Below are 23,489 nucleotides of genomic sequence, written 5' to 3' on the forward strand. Positions count from 1 at the left end.
ACACAATGAAGTCACTCCTTCAGCCACTATTTTCTTACATGAAAATGTTAGTTCATAGATGAATGTGGTACAGCTGTAATGCATTGGACAAACACTGACCAGGGTGCGTTAATGTTTGCTATCCATTTCATTGCCAAACCAAGTGTCCATATCCATCTATATGTCAACATAGGAGCAATGTGTGGATAGTTTGGGGGGGACATAAATGATTACACGTATCACTGCTACACCACTGCAGCATAATTCATTGTGCTGTTTCTGCTCTGCAAACACATGCTGTTCCCTGGTGCCAAAACCATGAGATCCTTTTAATCCAGTTTTAAATCTATCCTGATTTTTTAATGCTTTGCGCTCAACCAAGATTAGTGACTTTAATGTAGGCCGGTTTGTGCTGGGCTTTGTTTGGAAACACAAGGCAGCTGTTGCTTGGTGCTGAAACTTTATCACCAGTGGCGTCTGTTCCTATGCACCTGTCTAACGGGATATTCCCCTGACTCAAGTCTATGTGATCCTTACCCAGCGGAGATAATGAGATTGTAGACTGCCATGCATCAAAGAAAAATGCTTTGTCTGCTTTGTTTTCATGGCTCATGGTTGTTTGTTGTAATATTTGCCTCTTTCTCTACCTCTACTTCATTCTAATAGTTGTATGCTGCTGTTGTAGTATGTTTTCAGTGGAACAATGATAATGAATTAAGAAAACGGTTTATTTACAATGGTTGTAATGTGCATTGCACTCTGGAATCGGGCACAAGGACACATTTACTGCCATGGTCTGTTCAATAATAAATCTTGAATGATGACAGAGGAAAGAAAACAAGGTCAAGACATATATAGTGACAGGGAAGCACTTTGCCCACACACTTGAAGATAATGTCACACATATCTGTTCATCAGACAAGTAGCGGGCTGTTATTGCAGGGTACTTGCATTTTTCACTCAGCCTGCAGCATAAAAGATGGAGTTGTGACACAGAATAAGACTTATGGATGTAGATCAGACTAATAAACACTGTCCAGCAGCAGAAAGGAGACGGGTGCATTAGTTTAATTCACTTACAGTACATAATGCTAGAGAGGCTGTCAGTGCCAAAAGCTGTGTCAGTCTGCAGCTTCTGAGACAGTGGCTACACAATAGAACCATGTATTGTAGGGCCCAAGATATTGAATGTCTTGGGCCTTGGGCATTTGGATAAAGCTCAAGCTAGGCTTCAGAGAAATGAATATGGTAGATGAAATAAATCGTTCATATTTTATTTTCTATTAAGATGTATTAATTTGCTCACAAATCACACCACATCACAATCATAATCTTACAGGCAATGTTTCAGACCTCACAATGCAATGCTTACCTGCAACAACAAAAACTAAACCCCACAACTGCAATCGTATAACCAGTCAAACCTCCTTCAGCACATCCACCCGCTCAAATACATGCATCAACAACTGAGCATCTCTGGAGAGAAAATATGACAAAACTGAAAAAAGTCAACACCTTTCTTTTTATGTTCCAACTGGCTTGTCTCCGCATCACCATGTCAAAACATTGTGGATCATTTATCTTCACAAAGATAAACAAAGTTCTTTGTGTCAGACACAAAAGGATTGGGGCACAAGTGAAAATCAGGTCTACTCTGTAAGTAACATAAAACGCTATGAATAGAAAGATGTCCTTGGTCCTACATTGTGATTGATGAAGACGCCTCAGAAAATATAAGTTTGCCTGACACTGCATGTGTAGCAGCCAGACTTGATAGGACAGTAAACTATATAAATATATATATACACATGCATATATGGAATATGTTGGTCTGGTGAGTGTGAAAAAAAATAAGGCTGATGTCACATATAGTCACTGAAAGGCATTGTACAGTACTCTAGGACAGATGCCCACGGCAAGGCATCTAAGAGCACACATTGAAGCAAACAAAACATGCACACACTTATTTTCCACTGTCCTTCAGGGCTCAGTTTACCACATCACTGTTATAAAATGCATGCTATTTGCCTTGGGCCTGTTTCAAACTGACAAACTGTTAAGCGAGCAGTAGAATCAACACTAACATCCACACTCTCAATGATTCTAAGGCAACACAATCACACTTGACAACCTCCATAAATTTCTGCAAAATAAATATAAAATTATATATATACAGTATACATAATATTACAGTAGATGTACTTAAAAAGTATGTACTGAAAAAGTTGTGTTTAACCCTAAAAAAATACTTTAAAAAGTAGATATTAAACTTAAAGAGGTAAGGAACTAAAATCAAACCCACACATGCCCTCAAGCATATGCAACAACCATGAATTGGCGTTTAATAATGACAGTGCAAATGACAAATTCATGCCTACAAATTACCAAAAATGTTACCCATTACCTGCTAGGCCCCATGCAGTACAATTTAACTACAAGACTACAATGATTCTATGGGTATTGCATATGCATATCACTCTGGATGTAGAGGAGTTTCTTGTACACTGCTAAAACAGCATACTACAAAGCTTGTATGTAGCACATATTGTATATTATTAATATGTCAGATGAAACTGAGGAAACAGCTCTGGACTGTCCCACTATACTTCATCCCCAGATACTGTATTTAAATATTTTAAATAACATAAAAGTATTAACAGCATTACATGAAAGTATTTATTCAAACACAGAGCCATGAAACACAGTTCTAAAACACTTGTGGTTAAGCAGCTTAACATAAAATCAACAAAACAGAGTGAGAAATGACTATTGGCACCACTTTGTGAGTTAAGTGGTAAATATGCTTTTACAGCCTTAGTAGTTCAAGGAGAAAGAGCTCATACAATTCCAGAAATCGTGACAGTGGTATGATTTATTTGTCCATAAAAGACATGCCGGGATGAGTAAGATTACTACCTGGAAATGACAATGCAGGTGAAAGATGATAGAAACATTTGGCAATCACTGTCATTTTTGGCCACATTAGTTGACATCTGCCACTGTGGAACAAATACTTGAGACTGTTTAGTTGGGTGCTCTTATTGTTCATAACAGCATACAATAATTTCATGGTGAAAATGTTTTTATGGCTATGGTGGTGTTTGTAAAAGTGTATGCTTACAGCTGCATGTGTTGTTTGTTAAATCCAGCATCATCTGTTGTCATACTTTAATATTTTTTGCAAGAGTATTGTAAAGAATCTGTTCTTTGTAACAAGATTTATGCTCCGATATCTCATCTAAAGCAATGGCAATGATGACAAACAAATGTTTCATATGAACAGCACCTGCCAAACAGTTCAATTCCCACTCATTTTCACATTTATCCAAATCCAAATAGTGTGGTTGGTTAACACAATACAGATGTAACTACAAACAGCAGAATCTCAGCAAGTCTGTGCTCTGTTATTTCTTACTTGACTAATCAGCACAAAACTTGACTTCAGTTTCACCTACACGTAGTATATCCTTAAGGTGGTTATTCCTACTGATGTTTGGTTGACTTTCCCAGCCATTAGCCCTTCCACAAAGTTTCTACTGCCTTGTCAGCAGGCTTCCCCTTCCAATTACTGCCACTGCAGAGGCCCCAGCTATGCACTCTGACTCAGCAATTAATGCTCTGCACCAGTGCTCTGGACAGTAACCCACTATCCACCCCTGCTGCCTTCCCACTGTCTCCTTAGGCTTCAGGGTATGTCTGGAGGGGACTTCAGATGCACTTGGAGCTAGACCAGAACAACAGCAAATGTTTTTCAGGGCCTTACCAGGAAGCATTGCTCCCTCAAAAAGGTGCCAAGTGTTGCAGGTGATGGACGTGATATGGTTGGAAAAGTGTTGTGTCTCACAATGTTATCATCTGTCTGTCTTATTTTCTTTTTCAGATTCCAGTTGAAGGTGCATTGTTCTGCAAAGGTATGTGCTAAAACATGGTATTCTTGGTAAAGCGGAGATGATTGTTACAGATAAACAGACATCTTGTCCCATCTGATTATGTGCAATGAGAAAGTAAAGGAAAGATAGGGGCGGGGGTATTTTCACTAATGCCGTTGTGCCGTCATCATATTTCAAACTCATCGACCCAAAAAGAGTCACTCTCAGTCAATTACTCAGTCCCAGATACAAATCCATCATAATTTGAAAAGACGGTAGCCAATGACAATTCTGATGATTATGTAAATGGTCACTGCCTTTGTGATAGAAAATTGTTACAGCCTCTTCACACTGCTGAATTGGCTATGACTTTGAACAGCCTCTTTTGTTCTGCTTACTGCACAGAAGAAGTCTTTAAAAATGCACAGTACTGTATATCATTGTGCATCTGCTCTGGGCATGTAGATATCAATTTTATTCAAGAGCTTCGTTTAATCGCCTGCTCTCAGACAGATCAGACCATCAGTCTGAAAGGTTTGGAGGTTTTTCTTTTTTGTTTTGTTGTCATTTCTTGTTAGTACCACTGTTACCTAATATCTAAAGTACCACTGGTTTATTGCTCTATGAATGGGGAATTTCAATAAAAAGAAATGTTGTGAACAAACTTAGGTCTCATTTTGAGACAGCATTAGTGCTGGTGTATGACTTAATGACACTCATTGGTAGTGGCAGCTGGCCAAATAGAGGGTGCTAGGGTGCTGCCCTCCCTGAGCCCTTGAGCCACAAAAAAACCCCATTACTACTACTACTAATAATAATAAATTAAACTAATTGTCAAAATTTTGAAATATGGAGTGCACCCAGTAATATGTAAAATCATCATATATGCATTTCCTACACTCCCCTTTGCCTGTCTGCATATCTCAACAGTTCTGGGGCAATGGAGAAATCGCCCACAGGAGCCAGGTAGCAGTTTAGCCAAAGATATGAACTTATGACATAAAATTCAGCTTCCTCAAATCTAACCCGAAAAGGGCGATTATTTTATCGCCCAGATCAGCCTGACCTCGCAATCAGCCTTTCTCGCTAACAGCAGGTTAGCGAGAAAGGCTAGCAGCATATGCAAGGCTTCTCTCATAGCTGATACACCAGAAAGGCCTGGCTAGCTGGATGCAGTCATGCTAATGCCTTACTTTGCTTCCCGTGCTTGCTTTTTTATGGGGACAGATCCAGCATGGACAGTTATGGGAGTGAGGGATATGAAGCACCTGTATGAGAAAGTAAGGAAACATGAGAACACCAGGGCACACATCGATAATTCTGTCCAGCTAATGTTAGCCACAACATCGCTACGCAGCTGGACGACGGCCACAGGATCACAGTAAGGAGAGACAATGAGGAGGTGGATAAAAACAGGCACATTTTATCAAAAAGAATCGATTGTGTGAAGTTTTGTGAGGCTTTTGTGTCGGCCTTGCATGGGCATGACAAGACTGACTCCTTGGACAACCCTGGCATTTTCAGGAGATTGGTGGATTTTGTTGCCTCCCTAGACACAGTGCTGGAGGAGCACTTACTAACTTATCGTTTTTAAAGGCAGTCAAAGACGGTACAACACGAGCTGTTGGACTGCATGGTGTCAGTGCTAAAGGATTACATTCTGTAGGATGCAGATTTTATCTCCATTCAAGCAGACGAGACACTGACATTTCCCCCCACTGCCAGCTGGTGCTTGTGATAAGCTACATCGACCCCAACAGTAACATCCAGCTGCGGTTTTTCAAGTTCATTACCAACCGCCAACACCATCACTACAGAGCTTCAAATGGATAATGAATAACCAGGTATCAAGAAGATGTAGTCAAACTCTGACTGGTAGTGTACATTTGTTCATGTTCAGCACCAGTGTTTTTTTGTGCAATGTGCATAGTTGACATTTTAAAACAAATCAAATTATTCCATGTGTTAGAGGTCAATTGATTTTTACAAGATTGTTTGTGTTGTCATTTTGTGTATTTCCATTAACTGTTGTGTATTGGTTATCAGGGACCCCATAATTTCTTTTTGAGTATATTTAAATTTAATTCACTTGTGAGAGAGTTTTGAAGCAGAAGTTTGTTGGAGTATCTATCTCTATACCTCAGATCACTTGACTTCCATGCTTATGTCCATTCAAGTGCCTGAATAGCAACTTAACACCACTAACTGCACTAAATGTTTACTTATCCTGATCTTTACCTCCGTATTTGTTCCCCCAACAAAACAAGGTCCATAGGGGCATCTCAAGAAATAAACATTTTCTATTACATATTTTATATTATATTCAATTTGCATGTGTGAGTGACCGAAATAAGATGTCCTGATGTGTTTGACAAGGTGTTACTTACTGCTTTATTTTATGGTAAAATAAAATCATTTTTAAATATTTAACTGCGAAGTAGGAATTCCTTTTTGATATATTCTTTTTTTTTTGCATAAAATCATACTGGGATGTTGGCTGAAATTGATTGGATGTGGCACAGCCCTACATAGAAAATGTTCCACCAGCCACCACTGTTCATTGAGATATGAAATGGGAAAAAAAATGTATAACCCTGCAAAGATGCCTATTGTGAACATGTCTCAGTATGTACCATCCTATCATTTTTATTTATAAAAGCTGCCGCAAAATATCACTTCTCTTCTCATATTTAAAACCACTGCTCACCAAATCTGATCTCAGGACTGTTTTGCTCCTCTGGTAAATACTGAATACTTGGGAGGACTTCCTTCCACTACTTTGCACCTTATTAATGGAATGAATTACAGAGGATTTTAAAACTTAAATGTCTCATCCCACTGGCTAATTTTAAATGTTCAACTTCAAATCTATTGAATGATGTATGTATGTACTTTTATGTCTGGCCATGTTCTTTATATATAGTGTATACAGTATGTGCTTTTGTTTGTCTGGTTATGTTTGTTTTTCTTTGTCTGCTATACTCAAGTCTCTCTCAATTATTTTACCTGATCAAAGAAAGGTTATATGTGCCAATAACACAGTATATTTTGTCTAATGATACGGTTTGTATTTCTTTAATAATAAGTCACTCACATTCAGACACAGACATCTGTAAGTTGTGGGAAAAACCCTGGAATTAAAAGATATTCAAGTTATAAATTGAAAATACTTAACTAGCATCTAATTAAATAAATAATGGTCAAATAAGCTCTTGTCCCAGGTAACGGCTTCTGGAAGAGCTTCATTGTTTAGCATTAACATTAAATTTTACATTAACCCTTCAATTAATGGTTAATGTAAAATTTCATTACAATAACCGATCACATAACATCCAAGGCACCTAACCAACAAATATAACACACATCCCTGTGTCTCCAGTAAAGAACTGCCTTTAATAAACACCTCATCAAAGGATTACTATACAGCAGGTGATAAATCCATAAATCCTTTGAAACATGCAGCATTACTTCCACCAGTGAAGGTGGAAGGCAGGTATGTTTTCTTCCCTGCTAGTCTGTCTGTGTCTTTGCCAAGATGATTGCAAAACTGCATTAATTTGGCTAAAATAATAATAATAAAGATAAATCACACTAGACCCAATCATCTGTTATAAAATAAAGTTTTCCATTTCTAATATTGAACAATTGTAGTGAGCTGTGTAAATGCACTGGGGAAAGAGGAAACATCAACATCTTCAAACTTTGAAGACAAGGGAACCCAACGTAAAGCATTATGGATGCTGCAGCTTTTCAAGTTGGAGAACTCTTCAGCATCACTAGATATTTTCATTCTACCTATAGTATCATCAAAGTAATTTGTGCTTCTGTTGTAAGAATTAATATCCAAAGACTGGGGGTTGTGCAGAGTAAGGTACAAAAGAAAAATGTGAGCATATACCTAAATTCAATTGTTGGCTTCTTGGAATAATGCACTAAGTATCTGAGCTTTGTCACATATACTAAGGCTGGTTGTTGTTGAAATAAATGCTGAGGTGGTCAAGGTGAGCTTTGTTCTCACGATTCCATGAAACTATGAGGAGACACAGTAGCATTAACATAAATACAGTTACATCCTTAGAATGGTGTTTACATAAAAGTCGATGTTGCTCTGTGTGAAAGATCTTCAGTTGAGGTGGCTGACTTTTTCATAGCAATTTTATTCAAGAAATCTCTAAGTAATTATCTTTGCTCTGCTCATTGCATAACGAATTCCAGCAACTGAAAAGATCCATCTGTTAGAGCAGGTCTTTGCTGTTCTCATAACATGCAATATAAATATACAAATTGTTTATTGCATTCTGGAGACTCCATGTGGCTTAGAAAAAAATCCACATGTAGTCCCTCCTACATACATTGTTGCAAACAGATTATGTACACAAAATGAAAATGGAAAGTTTCATGCTAAATACATCTTTGTTGTTTTTGTGGCTTCTGGATTTAAATGAAGGCCACAATGTGTTTTTCAAACTGGCTCTACCAGACAAAAGTACTTTCTGGAAAAGTACGTATTTTTACAGCCATTTTTGCTGCTCTATGTACCCAGTCACTGCAGTTTAGGCTTCTGGTAAACTTGAATAGGAGGCAACATTATTAAGCTTGGATGATAACTAAATACAGAATAGAGTCTGGCATCAATAATGTATTCATGCTCCTATTCCTGGCACACCGATCACATGAGATCGTGTGGAAAATACACTGTATGTACTGAGAGATGGTGACAAGCAGGATGAGTGCACTTCAAATAGAGTGTGGTCTCATAGGAATGGAGCCTAGGGCCATGGCATCCATCAGACCATAGATGACTTACTCTGGCATACACCCTTCAAAGCATGTACCTTGTAAATAGACCAATACTTTGTCCAATCTAGCTCTATATGTGGGAAAACAGATGGGAATTTGGAATAGTTGGGTGCCCTATGGATGAAAAGAATATGGGTATGGAGTACAATGTTTATATGCCTCAAATGCATCATTATTCCACATGAGTCTGTGTGTTCATTTCTCACTTGATGAAAAAAGCTGGCTGAAGATGGTTAGTCCAAATATCGATTTGATTGTAGTAATATGCCAATCTCGGCTGTACCTGGGTGATCAAATTAATTTGTCACTCTCCTGCTTGTTTGGCAAGAACAGTGCTTGCTAACTGTTAAGCACCATATGAAGCCAATCTGAGAGGGTTTCCTCACAGCCTGGCTGACATGAAGAAATGTAGGTTCTGGACCATCAGGTTGAATTGATGCATGTTAGCCTCCTATGACAGTTAGTTCCTTTGGCTCTGACACTCAGTTCCTTTATATTGCAGCAGTGAGGGCTTGTATGTGTGTGCATGTTTGTGTGTGCGTGCGCAAGGTGCAAGGGTAGTGGGTAATGCTATTTAATGGATATTATCCTTTGAAATGCAAGCCTCAACTAGAACACAAAAAGCATATACCCTCCACAGTTGTGGCTCCAGTAAGAGTATTGCATTAAATTCTGTATCAAGATAAAATCCTGATCTTGTGTGATGCAACAATGAGTACACTCCTCCAGACTTACTATTATGCTGAGTCAACCAGAAATTGGACTCAAATGCAAGACTCAAAACTCAGAACAGGTGGTATAAAAGTCTTTTACTTAACAGGAACGGTTCAATACACAAGTAGGTAGTCCAATAAGGCAGAGGTATGCAAAAACGCTAGGCTGAGGCAAAGTCAAGTTACACAGAAGAATGGGTCAAAACTCACAAAATTCAAACTGACAACAGACAAAGGGACCACACGGACGAAATACACAAGGGAGGAAGGGTAATGTGGGGCAGGTGAAGCCAATCAGGGCAATCACACAGGTGGGAGACACACAAGGGCAGGAAGCATCTGAAATGAGGTGAGTATACCAAAATAAAACAGGAAATAATCAAATAAACTGATCAAATCAATATGAACTGAAAACACTGTGAAAGGTTCAAAGTTTGTTGATGAAAACACAGACAACACCCAAAAACAAGTTCACAGCTAGTTAAATGTAGCTACACAGTGCAGTGGATATGCATCGCATCTATCCTGATTGACATGTTGCCGTGTTAGCGACTTGAAACTAGCGATTGAGACCATAAACTCATTAGGAAAGTGTTTACTGAGGTAATAAATCAAATGAGAAGTAGGGTTATTTTCTCATAGACTTCTTTACAATTTGACTTTTTTGTAAACAGTGGAGTCGTCCCCTGCTGGCCATTAGAAAGAATGCAGGTTTAAGGCACTGCCGCATTGGCCTCATTTTTCAGATCCGTAGGCTGCCGCTTGGTTAGGACATGTATGCACATTAACTGTTTTCTTTAACTGTGACCAAATTGTGAACCTTCCAAGCGTTATGTAAAAGGAACTCCTACAATCAATAAGGGGTCATTCTTGGTCACATGATATGGTCTTGAGTCACAGTTGAGAATTTCACATCTAGCTACTTTAGAATTACTTTAGATGGTTTGCAGTAAAAGTGGTTCAATACTGTAACAAGGAGAGAGTGATCATCTTTGTCTCATGGCCTTGTGCACCATGAATCTTGATGACATAAACTCATTTTCTTTCAATTTTTGATGATCATAGCCTTTGAAGATGTGTATAAAGTCCTAATCCAATCCATAAATGACTCCCCAAAACTGAATTGTTTTCCAGTTACAAATAAAAATGTCCTTATTCCCAATTTACTTATGGTTATGTTATGTGAAAGGTATATTGCCATTTTCTTTCCATTTCCATTCAAAAATATAATGGGGAGAGAACACCATTTATGTCTTTAGGGGTGTAGAGGGTTCTCCCTGCAAAATCCTTTATGTCTGCTATTGTTTTGTTTTGTGTGTGGTTGGTGACATAAGCATTCTCTAGACCCTTGATTATTTGTTGTAATAGTCTTCCAGTTTATTATCCTTCATTTTCTTGTGGGATGAGTAAGATATTATTTTACCTCTGTATACTGCTTTCCCTCTTTCCCAGAGCAGTGCTTTCAGAATCAGAATCAGAAATACTTTATTGATCCCCGTGGGGAAACTCTTTCGTTACAGCTGCTCACTATCACGTCAATGCATGCTTGAGAATAGAAGGAATAGAAGTTCTAAGCAAATCAAAATATAATATATAACACTATAATACAGGTAAGATAAATTAAGTACAAAGTGAACATAAGTATAAAATTAAAATAAGTGTAAAGTACAAAGTGGATTTACCGGTTGATGATAAGTATGTGCGGTATAATAATACAATGTAATAATATAAGTTATAAGTAATAGTGCAAGTACTGTCAAGTTAAGTGTAGCTTATTAAGATTATTATGAGACGGGGGATATTGCACAGCAGTAATAGAAGTATGAATAAATATCAATAAATTAAACTGAAAACAGAGTATATTGCACCGGAGTATTAAACACAGAATATTGCACAATTATTTCAGTATTGCGGTGATGTTAATGATCCAAAGTCCAGTTTAATGAGTTAGGGTCATATAGACTGACACTTAGAGGGAGGAGTTAATGAGTGAGAGGAATGACTCCCTGTGGTGCTCTGTGGTGCATTTTGGGGGATGAGTCTTTCGCTGAAGGTACTCCTTTGTTTTACCAGCACGTCATGGAGTGGGTGGGAGACACCGTCCAAGATGGCATGTAGTTTGGCCAGGTGAGTTTTCTGGGGAATTATTCAATTCCATAAAGGATGGTGACTCTTGATGAACGTGTTGAACTCTGTTACAATCAGTGATCACCCTTTTCTGCTGGAACATTCAGAGTGGATACTTGTTTCTGCCATTGGTGGTATAGTTAAATTACTGGTAAGAAATAAATCTGTCTGGATGTTTTATGCACCAACTATCACCAAGGCCAAAGCCATTTATATAACGCTTTATCATATTTGTTGACTGTGGATGCCGTGGGTTGCCAGTGTTATTTGATTTGTCATGGCTGGGGTTAATAACTGCATTTAAGTTACTATTTTATTATTATTGTGGAATCCAAAAGATCAGATGGGTTTGTGAAAAATGAATGAAAAAAGAAGGGGTTGATGTTGTACGAGCCATATAGCCATATATATCTGTGATTGTTGGTTGGTAGACTGATTGGTATTGTTGTTCATGACATTAAGAGTGATATACTGCACTCGTTTGTGAAAGAGATGTGAAGGATTAAAGGGAGTTATACAAACAGGATTGTGATGGGGGAGTTGTGGGCTGAACCAAAAATTGCTAACCGAACACAACATTTAATTGCTTCAAATAATAGAAACACTGTTTACTATTTTAACTGGTAGTTATACTGTATGTGGACATGTGGTTATTATTTTTACGATTGTCCTCCATCATACAGGGAAAAAAATGTGCATCATCATGAACAGGCAACATGGTGACAGGGATTTCATTGGCGTGGCTATAATTCTGCCTTATACCACCGAGATGAGGACATCACTTTTTTGGGGGGGAGAAGGCTACCCCCATTACAATGATAGAAGATACACTGCTTTTACAGGAAATGAGAAGAGCTCATTTGAATGCCCATGATTTATGGCAGCACCTAACACAGCTACTGCTAATTTATTCTTCATAATTCAAGCTCTTGCACAACTATGCTGTGTCTCGACTGAACCAACACCCCATGGTCATAAAATCACAAAAAAGTGCTGGTCACACCCATGTGAGCCAGCACTGTAAATGTCTCAATGATGCCATTCAGCAACAACAAATATTAACTTCTGACAATCCCCTAATATGCTTTGTACTATAATGAAATTTAGGGCTAGTCTGGTAACTTTGCTATGAGTCCAGACTGGTTAAAATATTGTGTGGGATCATTTTAATTTATAAAGCACATGATATTGGCTCTCACAGGTGATTTTGGGCTCATGGGCTCACAGTACTACCCAGATGGTCCACCATTGCATACCTCACAATTGGCCCAGTGTGTTCATTCTCCAACTTTCCAACTACAAGATGGCCACTTTCCAGCGACGTTAATTGGACTATTAGTGCTTCACTAACATATTCAAAGCCATATATAACTCCTCTGCCATGGCGGTTGTCAAATTGATTTTCGGGCACTATTTTCCACAAAGGTATAGGAAAATCGATGCGTTTCAACCAAACACAGAACATAATTGGTTGATCATTTAGTTTCAAGGTTAAGTCTTTTAAACCTGTCATCAACAACAAGTGTTAAGTCATTACCAGCAATGTCGTCCATAAAGAGTCCAACCCACAGGCTTGTTGGCTGAGCCAAGGCATCCCAGAAGGCCATGCACTGTATCCACAAAACGAGAGAAGAGGTAACTCAATCAAATTAGCACCATGTCTATTCAAAATGAGACCTTAACGCAAACATGTATTGAATATAAACATAATGTGAATGTATTTATGACTCCAATTGACTATTATGTTGATACAGCTTGTATATTCCACTAAATGTATTTTTACTTTATTTTGAGAAAACACATTTTATGCTCAGCCACTCATAACATATCACCACAGCCAAGCAGCTGTAAAGACTGATCAGTATCATCACCAAACAAGGTATTTCTCTTTATATGAGCATAAAACTTCTCTGCATAGTTCCTTCTAGATAATAAAGCGAGACACAAATTACATGATGTGGCAAACACTTATCCAGAAATGAATGCATTAGGGCCTTGTATTTTAAAAGGATGTGGTCGTGTTTTGAACAGAGCATTACCACGGGTGCAAAATGGTATATTTCTTTGCCTCCGGCTCCAGCTATTACTGCAAGTATAAAAAGATTGCCATTTACTATATGACTGAGATGGCTCATGTACTGCATGTATGATGTCATAATTTTGTACTTAATTTATCTTAGCTGTATTATAGTGTATTATATTTTGATTTGCTTAGTACTTCTATTCCTGTGTGCATTGATGTGATAGTGAGCAGCTGTAACGAAATAGTTCCCCCTTGGGGATCAATAAAGTATTTCTGATTCTGATACATGTCATTTGATGATGAGAGATGTATACGATATACAATTTAACTACTATTGCTATGCAACTACATTAAGATTTCTGCTCTTTTGCCTTGTGCATTACAATATCATCACCTCAAAAAAGTAAAAGACCAAAACAGTAATGACTGAATAGTTTCTATTCAGTGTGTAATCCCTTAAGTCAGGCACTGATAGTAATGTTTACATCGATATAATTTACATTTAATAAAGCAGGCTAATTTTCCCATTCCAAGTAAACTTGCACACACAAGTGAAGAATATTCCTGTTTAACTTTCATGTATTTTAAATTCCTCAACTACAGAGAAACAATCAGTTACAGTATTTGGCGCAGAAACGTGATAGAATCAAATACTCACACAAAACAAACAGTTGCCTTTGTTAGCACTGTCAAAGTGTCAAATAACTGCATTGCATTGAATGTGAGTGTCTAAAAGGGCTCATTCAAAAGTAAAAACATCTTGCACAAAGAAAGGAAACCTTTATAAACAATTGTTTGGTGCCAGAAAAACAGCATTGAAACATTTAATATTCAAACCCTGCTCTTTACTTAAATGTCAACATCAAATACCTTCATATGGTACACTAAAGACTTATTCAGCGGAACGGACACAAGTGGCATGGCATCATTCCTGCCTTCCTTGTGCTAGGCTTTCATATAACCTTTAACAGCTGAGAGCGCAACAATAGCTGTAAGCCGCTTTCCATGGTGTCTGACTCAGCCAGACCGTGTGGGACAGACGAACACTTATAAGGACATCAGTTTCTAAGGCTTAAGCTTCACACAGAGATTTCCTTTAGCCTCTTTTATCTCACCTCTCTTTGTCCCCTTGGAGACTTACCAGGGCTAAGCTATTTGCTGTCATGGTTGTCTGTGCTGTGACATATAAATCTTATAGCATTGTGTCACACATTCTCAACTGTCCTCTTGTTTAAGTGATGGAATTAGATGTACTGGCATGGTCAATTGAACAGGTGTGACCCTAAAAACCTGATCCTGAAAATTTCACAATAGCAAAAAGTGGAGAGTGTCTCCGACCACAGAAAATGTTTTTTAGTGTTTCATTGCACTCTGCCATGCACATCGATATAACAATGGTATTTCAATTTTTAAAACAAACATTATTTAACATTAATTAAAATAAGACATCACAGACATTACCTTTGACATAGTAAGGGAACGTTGGGAGTGAAGAAACATTTGAAGTTTGATTTGGACACAGATTTTATATTTTGTCTTGAAATTTGGAAGAAAGTTTTATCTCCTGAATGTGTAATGACAGAGTAGGCGAGAGAGCAGAATGATTAACAAGAAGCTATGCCCTCTGTATGCAGGATTAAACACTTGGTAGGCAATGGATGCACCTCTGGCACAGATTGTGCAGCTCTGGTGGGCTGTTGCTGTGGAAACAGAAAACAAATCCATGGCTGTGGCTACATTAATTAACAACATTTCCTCATTGTGTAAATATAATATGTTTGCTCCAAAACATATTTGGTTTTGCAAATTAGTTGTATATAATTTCTAGGAAACAGGATTGACGTTGCTAACTCAACTGGGTGGTTGGAGCTAGGCCCCTCGTCCTCTTTTCGTGTCGCCAACCGTGCACTGACCTCAACATTGCTTTCAGTACATCTATGTTAACAAACAGAAACTTAACCAAAAATGATGATGAGGGTATACAGAGTTGCTCCTTGCTATCATCTGCAACATGCCATTCTAATGCGTCCATAATCTCCCTCTCTCCCTTGTGTCTGCCCTCAGACAGGCTCATATTATGCAAAACCCGCCTTCTTGAAAGTTGGCAACCAATCAAAAATGACAAATGACAACCTGTGACCATGACACACATGAGTCAAAGACAACACTTGTGTATGGGGGCAGTAAGAGTCCAAAACAAACACAGCACTTACATGTCATTGGCTTCTGAAGTTTATGTGGTTAAAATGCTAAAAAAAAACAAAAAAAAAGACAATGACCTACCTATACATCTAACAGACAGAACAACATGAACATCCCATTGAAGTTGTGTGTCATAGAAGGTGGACTTTCCTCCCCACAGCACTCTTTCTTAGTCTCTCTGCCAATTTGTACTGGGCAGGTAGAGTAGTCACCTGTGTGAGCTTGTTTGTTAGAAATGACTGTTTGTATATAGGGAGGCAGTAGCTAAAAGCTGGGTTTGGGTTTTAGTTTGTGCTATATACTGCCTGAAATGGAGACTCTCCGCCCATCCCAACAACCACTGAAAAAGAACCCCAACAATGTAATACTGTAATGAATGTATGGTAAGTTGGTTGCATACTTTTTTTTTTTTTACAAAAAAATGATAATAATTGAATTAATGTCTTTCTCATCATTTATTTGTGTAAACATTAATTTTTAAAAACTGTGAAAGAATAGCAAAGGGAAATGTCCCAGGAAGATGTTTTGAACAGAAATAAAAAAAAGTGATTATCTATTTGCTATGTCAATATAATCTCTACCCTGCAAGTTCTTCTAATCAACCATTGACATTACATTTAAATAAATATCAGTGTTACAAGACCCGAAATTGCATGTTTTAGTGCACTTGTTCAATTTTAATACATTTTCTGATTATTAAATATTTATAACTGTTTGCTTACATTTTATGTAATGACAGACAGCTATTATTTTTTTATTTGGCAAGCCTGTGTGATTATGTGAAGATGCATTAGCTGAAAATTCATCAAGACCAGACATTTTGCACCACTTAAAAGCAGACGCTCCTGACAATTTGGCATTTTTTTAAAAAGGACACAGGCTGAATGGAAAATTGCTTTAACCTTTAGTTTAGTGTAGTGTGCATTTAGTGGTTTACCTGTGCACAAGCTTAATATTAAATTAATAGAAATGGTAAATAAAATGGCTTTAAAAGGTTTTTGCCGCTCATTCACCTATTCAAGCACACACTTACGGCAGCATGCTACCATGCAGGGTGCTGGCCAACAATCGGGAGCAATTCGCGGTTCAGTGTCTTGCCCAAGGATACTTTGACATGTGGACAGGAGGAGGTGGGGACTGAACTACCAACCCTGTGAACAGTGGACGACACACTCTACCTCCTGAGCCACAGCCACCCAAACAGGAGAAAGGATGGGGAAAAAAGGAAATTAATAACTATGTTTGTATTGATATGGCCATGGTCATATCTTGGTAAAAGTCTTCATTTTTGCAAATGTATCTATTAGACTAGCTTCACCTACTGCCATCTCTGCATTAGCTGCTGGGATTTGGTCATGAGTATTAAATGCACCTCATTCTAGTACAGGAGAACAGAGTTCCCACCTTCTCCTAAACTTAAGGCAATGATATGACATCTAGTGTTTGCTGTTCATTCGTAATGACAAACAGGTTAAAATAATAATAATAATTCATAACAAATTATGAATAAAATAGAATATCCCAATCTGAATTTAAACGTGCTGGATTTCTACACCAGAAGCCTAGAGCTTTGTTTGTTACAGTTGCTGCTTTTTATCAGGATGCACTTGTGTTTTGTCTCCTACAGGCCGTAATTGTCCTCTGGGTCGAAACAATATTAGTTAATATCATGAATGATGACAAAAATTATTTTTAACTAGCAAAGCAGTATCCCTGATATTTGATGCAATATCCATATGGTTTTTAATACAGGCACTACTTCTGAATGATGTTTTATTTAATTTTATTGACCTCATTCTACTACTTTTTGTGCTTGACTCAAAAGTGTTAAACACAAAAATCTAACAACCAAAGTAGGATGCTAGATCAACTTCAGGTTGAGAATACAATGCTAAGCACTGATATTGTCAGAGAGACTTGCCCCATAGAGCAACAGTTTTCAGTTATCATTATCAGATTACTTGTTTATCTTTTTTGCCTGCAGTGACCAAAGAATGCCACAAGAAATCTTCAAAAAGTCCCCAAAGGAGGAATTTGCTCTAATTATGTCCCTCAGTGACCAAGTAAATAACTGTCTTGCTCACATCTCACAGAGCAGTAGCCTGAGATTTATGTGCACTGAAATGGTTCACAAACTATCTGCTATCCTTAAATCAGTGATAGGCCAGAATAAACATTACATCAGCATCATTGTCAGGAATTCTTTCCACTGTGTTGCGTCCGTATTCTGCGCCCCACACCTTCGTCTCTCCCCTGTCATCATGCCTGATTAAAACTCTCACGGTGGCTGCCAGAGCCGTCATTCATGTCATTGCCGAGGACAATCCTGTGATTTCCCAATGGTGTCTGCAGCCGGGGACAATACTCTACTTAACAATTTCTCAGATGGATCAGTTTATCTGTGCGGAACCTGAAATGGTTCCACAAAGCCGAAAAACTGATTTGGTACCTGAAAGAACTCACACACCTGCAAGATAAGATATCATAACTGCATGAAATTAGAGTTTAACCCTTTCCAGAGTAAAATGGTATTCCTTTCTGGACTCTATACCATCAAAACAAACAAACTAACATTATATGGATGTCGATGATAGTCTGCAGGCTCATTGGCTCAAAATTACATACATTTTACCATGCAAATCAAACTAACATCTAACATTTTTGACAATGTTCCAACACATTAGTGATTAATTATGCTCTGATCAAAAATAGATCTGCATTGTAAAGACAGATCTGTTTTTGATCTCAGTGAAAGTGGGCAGCTAACATTGGTAAAATGGTTAAAATTGGATTAACATTTTTTTTGTATTCATTTTACAGAAAATGAATGGTCATTCTGTAAAGTGAAAAGGGTCACCTGTTGTGATGATCCTGCAGAAAACAATCATCCAATTTTGCAGCTCTATGAAAAATGTTATTCTCTTTTAGCTCATTGTTTTGTTTTACAGCCCACAAATGGTCCGTATGGTTTAGTCTCGTCGCTCTCATCCACCCTGATTCTAACAGCAGCAGACAACCATTTTCTGCAAAAAAGCTCAGATAAATCAACTGTATTCCACCTGTCCAGCCCCAACACGTTACACAAAGTTAGCAACTGGCAAGTGAAGTCGAATGGCAAACATATCGTGGAGGCCAACAAAGCAGATCTAACAGGTGGTCAGGAACGTGGCTTCAGTGAGGTAATGTTACCCTGTCTCTGCAGGAAAGACTGGGAAGATAAAAACATTACATATGTGATAATCTCCAAAACAGATCAAATTAACTGTTTTGATTAAATGTTGTAGTTAAATTTAGATTTTCCAGATCCAAACCTGCACATTTCACTGTATTTTTTTGTTTAATTAAATTTCTAATCCTATAAACATTCATCATTCATTCATCATGACATTGGACAGGCTTCTTTGTATTTAAGAAAAAAATACATTTCACAGAAATGGCCTTAAGTGTGATTAATATTGTCACCACATCATTAAAAGATGTGTCGTGGCAACATTTATCGTGCAGTAATAAATGGCTTTACATAGCACATAATCACTTGAATGCACACAATCACATCTGACATTTTTCCACCCTGATGTGTTTATCGAAACTCCTCAGCGCTCAAGTCTGAGTACATTATAAGTGAATACAGCTCAAGCAGTATCCTTTCATAAGACACTGCCACAGAAAACAGATTATGTCACACAATAAGGCAATAAACAGTGCCCGTCTGGTGTCTAAGGCTTCCTTATAGCCACATCAAGCCTTTTGAAAGTGCACCTCACAGCCCGAGCTCTTTGCCTGTTGTAATCAGCACACCAAATAATGGAGGAGGCATGCCTACAAATCAAACACAATATAACAGTTCCTCACCTTTCCAAGCATGCTGTAATTATAATTCAGTGTGCTTTCATTTTATCTTGTTACAAATCAATGACTTTCCTCTGTGACAAACATTTGTCTTCTTTAGTTCTCTTATCCTGACACAAAAATCAAGTCCTGTGCTCAACTGATGGAAACATTATATTTATAGTACAGCACTCCTTGCACTCAGGAAGTTTAATGTCAACCCAAAAGAGATCAAAATAATCCCAATGAGATGTTACATTATGTTAACTAATTTAAACATGGAATTTGTTTGATACTAATAAAAAAGTTATTTAAGGCCTGATTGCACACAATGCAGGTAACAGCTGTGAACTAACTAATTTGACTAAAATTTGGCTCTGGTGTTTAGATTTTAGGCTTCAGGATCTAGGCACTGTCCAAATGTTCCCGGGGCTAATTTAGGAGATTTTCATTAGTTCTATACATGAGCCTAAAACATATGCTTGAAGCCAACTTGTGTCCCGAGCACAAAATCACTATTACAAAAAATAATAATAAAGAAAAAAAAGACCAGAGATACGTTACTAAGCACACATACACCTGCACATGCGCACACACACACACACACACACACGTTTTTTCCGACTGTACCAAAGCAAAAGAAGAACGACTAAAATACCCTGCAGCTTTGAAAGTCAGCCCTGAAATTTAATGACATACATAACATAGCCTCAAAATGTTATCAGCCAAAGAATGTGCAGTGTCTGACCCAATGTCCACGAGCTGATGTCTTTCTTGGCAAATTAATCTGAACCTGGCCTGAATCCTCCTACAGGATCAGGTGCCATTGGGCTCAGTTTTAGATGCAGACCTCCACTTTCAATGTTGTCTTTATTTGTAATTAACAGTTGAATAATTTGCTGGATAGTTAAATACTCAGGGTTTGATTCACATTCCAAAAATGTCTAATGTTTAAAGTCCTTGATTTTGCCCGACTAAATGTTATACCAAGCTTTCTTTGGCTTTTTGACTGCCTTCTCAGTATTATGTAGTGTTTAGTTAAGTTTTTAGTATTCAACATAAGTAGCGTAACATAAATAGCTTCTCAATTGCATTAGAAGGACAAACTCAGAATAAACATTATGGCCAGGACAGAAATGTTGCCATTCCTCACTCCTGTGTATTAGTCCATAAGCTCTCAATGCCCTTTCCCAGAAAATCTCGCAACATGATAACTGCTTTCCTTGTAATCTGTTATTCTGCATCAGTGTGTGGACAAAATGCAGAAAACAGTTGTCTTTGGTGTGTTCTCACCCAGCAAAGGGAGACCATAATACTTCATCAGAAGAAAAGGGCATGTGAAGTGACAGAGAAGGGATGTTAGTTGTGTGCTCCGGCTCACAGGACATGGAACAGCTCAATGATCCATGCAGAAATGCTGGAAGCACTGCCTTAAAATTCTGAACATTTTAACAATTGTATGCTATCTTATTCACCCTGGTAGATTTGCAAGGCACATTGTGATGGCTTATTTGTACAGGATAAACAGACAAGACAGTACATTCTAATTCATGCTTCAGATTTGTGACTCAGCAATTTGTACCCTATTTGATATTCTGCATGTTTATACAACCCTGTCTGATTAATCATGTTCTTAGGCCATTAATCTGCATCAGCAATTTAGTTATAATGCAGGTGGTGAAGTGGTGTGATATGTAGGAACCATTTTCTTTCTACCGATAGTTCCTACATGAAACTGCTCACAACAAGGTCTGGATTATTTTGAGTAACCGGGTCATGATTTCTGGAAAGAGACATTGCTGTTAGGTTTTTCAAATATTTTTTTTGGCACTTCGAGCACCACAAGCTGAGTGCCATATAGTTCCATGATATTCAAAAAAAGGCAGACTGTTCAGTTTAGTGTTAAACTAGAAAAACTGGGAACTGGACCAAATGTAGACTAGGAGGCAGAGCTGGTGAAGATAAATGATTTAAAGAAGTTCATAATTTCTTTCACATGACATGAAAAAGTCCAAGAAAACATGAGGCCCAACAGCCGGGACGCTTCACACCAGATTCAGTGATCCAACACAGAACAAAGGACAACACATATTTAAATACACACAGCTAGGGGAGACAACGAGACACAGGTGAAACTGATCAAGACACAGGTGAAAACAATCAAAGCAATCGAAGACAGGAAGCAAAACTAAAAGACACATAAGGGAAGGAGACTATTTCAAAATAAAACAGGAAATGACTGAACACAAACCCAAAACCATGACACTGACATCTCTACGGCCAATATCTCCAAAACCCGGCAACTCACACCAAAACAATCTCGATGCATAAATAGCACTACAGGTAAGAGGTTTAATGTGTATTTTGATTTTGGGGTGAACCATCCCTTTAAACCTGAGTTCCGGTGCTAAAGGCAAATGGTTATCCACCCCTTGACCTCCACACCCCCACCATTTATGCTATGCTAGCTTTATCTTTGTACAGAATGTTACTGTTAATGTATAATGGAGACTGGGTTTCGCTTCCTGTCAATTAAAAGCACTGTCACACAGGATTTCACCTACACCTTTTAGTCACCTGGGCTAGACCAGTCTGGGTTTTCACAGACATATAAATACCTCTAACTCAGAAATTCAGTGACCTTGGACAAAGAGCCTCTGACACTGCCAAGTTCAGGGCTGAGAGATCAGCTGCTCCAGTCACATCAGTCCCAGTGCACTGTTAGCCCAGCTTTTGTTTCTCCTTAAACTTATATTGTACTATTATGAATGGATCATTGTTTTCACTAGCATGTTTAAGTTGAACATACTTAAATACATCAATTTATAGCCTGGACCACACCCCCTTATCAGCACTGCAGCACATTGCCAGCTTCTAATTGGCTATTTCACTCAGCTTGTCTGGATGTGATCAGGGCTTATTTAATGACAATTTCATATTAATTAATGACGATTTTCATATCGTGAAATTCAGTAAATTCAGGCTTAATTGACAAATTTTCAAAATTACTTAAGTTTGAATTTTAATGTGACTAAATGGCATGCTACAATTAATATCAACATATTTCAGTAATTTAATTAAGCCATTTTTAAGTGTTGCTTTTTGAAACTTTTTTGAAAAAAAGAAGGAAGAATTTTTTGATGTGCTTTCTGTCGAAGCCTGATGATCGTCTTTAAGAAGGGACGTTTCACTGGTCAACTGTCAGCCTACTTCCGGTCATTTTTGGGGAAGGTTCTTGTCTTTCTTCAAGAGTAGCTCTGTGACTAACTAAATTTTATTTTGTTTTACTTTTAACACTCAGTGATTCCAGACAGATCATGCAACCATGGCTCACTAGTAAAATGGGTGTACTTACAAATGTTAACTGACATTATTATATCCTTTCTTTCTTGTCTCTCACCCTATGTTAGGATAATGATGATGAGAACACCTTCAAATATGTTCATATTGGAGTCCTCTGCCTTCAGTTCAAAACTTGGTTTCTCTTCACCTGAACCCATCAAAAGCAGGGAACATCTTGGAGTGCAGTGTTGTCATGGATGAACTGAAGAACCCACCTCAGGTAGTGAGTGTGCCCGCTGTATGGTCCAATGCATTAACTGCACCTGGAGCACACAAAGTGCACCAAAACCATCTTAACTTTTAACAGATGAGTCTGAACCTGGGTAGATGTGAGCTGACACCCAAAATTCTAATTCTAAAAAACATTGTTTCCAAGTGTAGGGCTGGCCTGCCTGACAAAATGTATATAAAAAAATGTTTAGGATGGAAACGGTACATCAAATGTTTTGTATGTTAACAACAAACAATGTGTGTTTTATTGCTGTTAAGTCACTTTAAATAAAACTTTAATAAATGTACTGCATTGTGTGTTTATTAGTGAACAAAATAAATTTTTGTTTGTTAAGTTTTCTCAACTTATACTCAAATATTTAACTTAAATTAATG

General features: G+C 37.9%; 1 long non-coding RNA gene across 1 annotated transcript in view; it reads left to right on the forward strand.

Moving 5' to 3' along the window:
- The window catches only part of LOC122886055, a 93,351-nt gene extending 70,269 nt beyond the window's left edge, over positions 1–23,082 (forward strand). Inside the window, exons 3-4 of the long non-coding RNA XR_006380246.1 lie at positions 3,860–3,890; positions 22,952–23,082. This is a non-coding gene — a long non-coding RNA (uncharacterized LOC122886055). The remainder of the gene's footprint in view (positions 1–3,859; positions 3,891–22,951) is intronic.
- Positions 23,083–23,489: the final 407 nt, after the last annotated feature.

The sequence above is a fragment of the Siniperca chuatsi genome, linkage group LG12, assembly GCF_020085105.1.
Source record: "Siniperca chuatsi isolate FFG_IHB_CAS linkage group LG12, ASM2008510v1, whole genome shotgun sequence".
Classification (NCBI taxonomy): Eukaryota; Metazoa; Chordata; class Actinopteri; order Centrarchiformes; family Sinipercidae; genus Siniperca; species Siniperca chuatsi.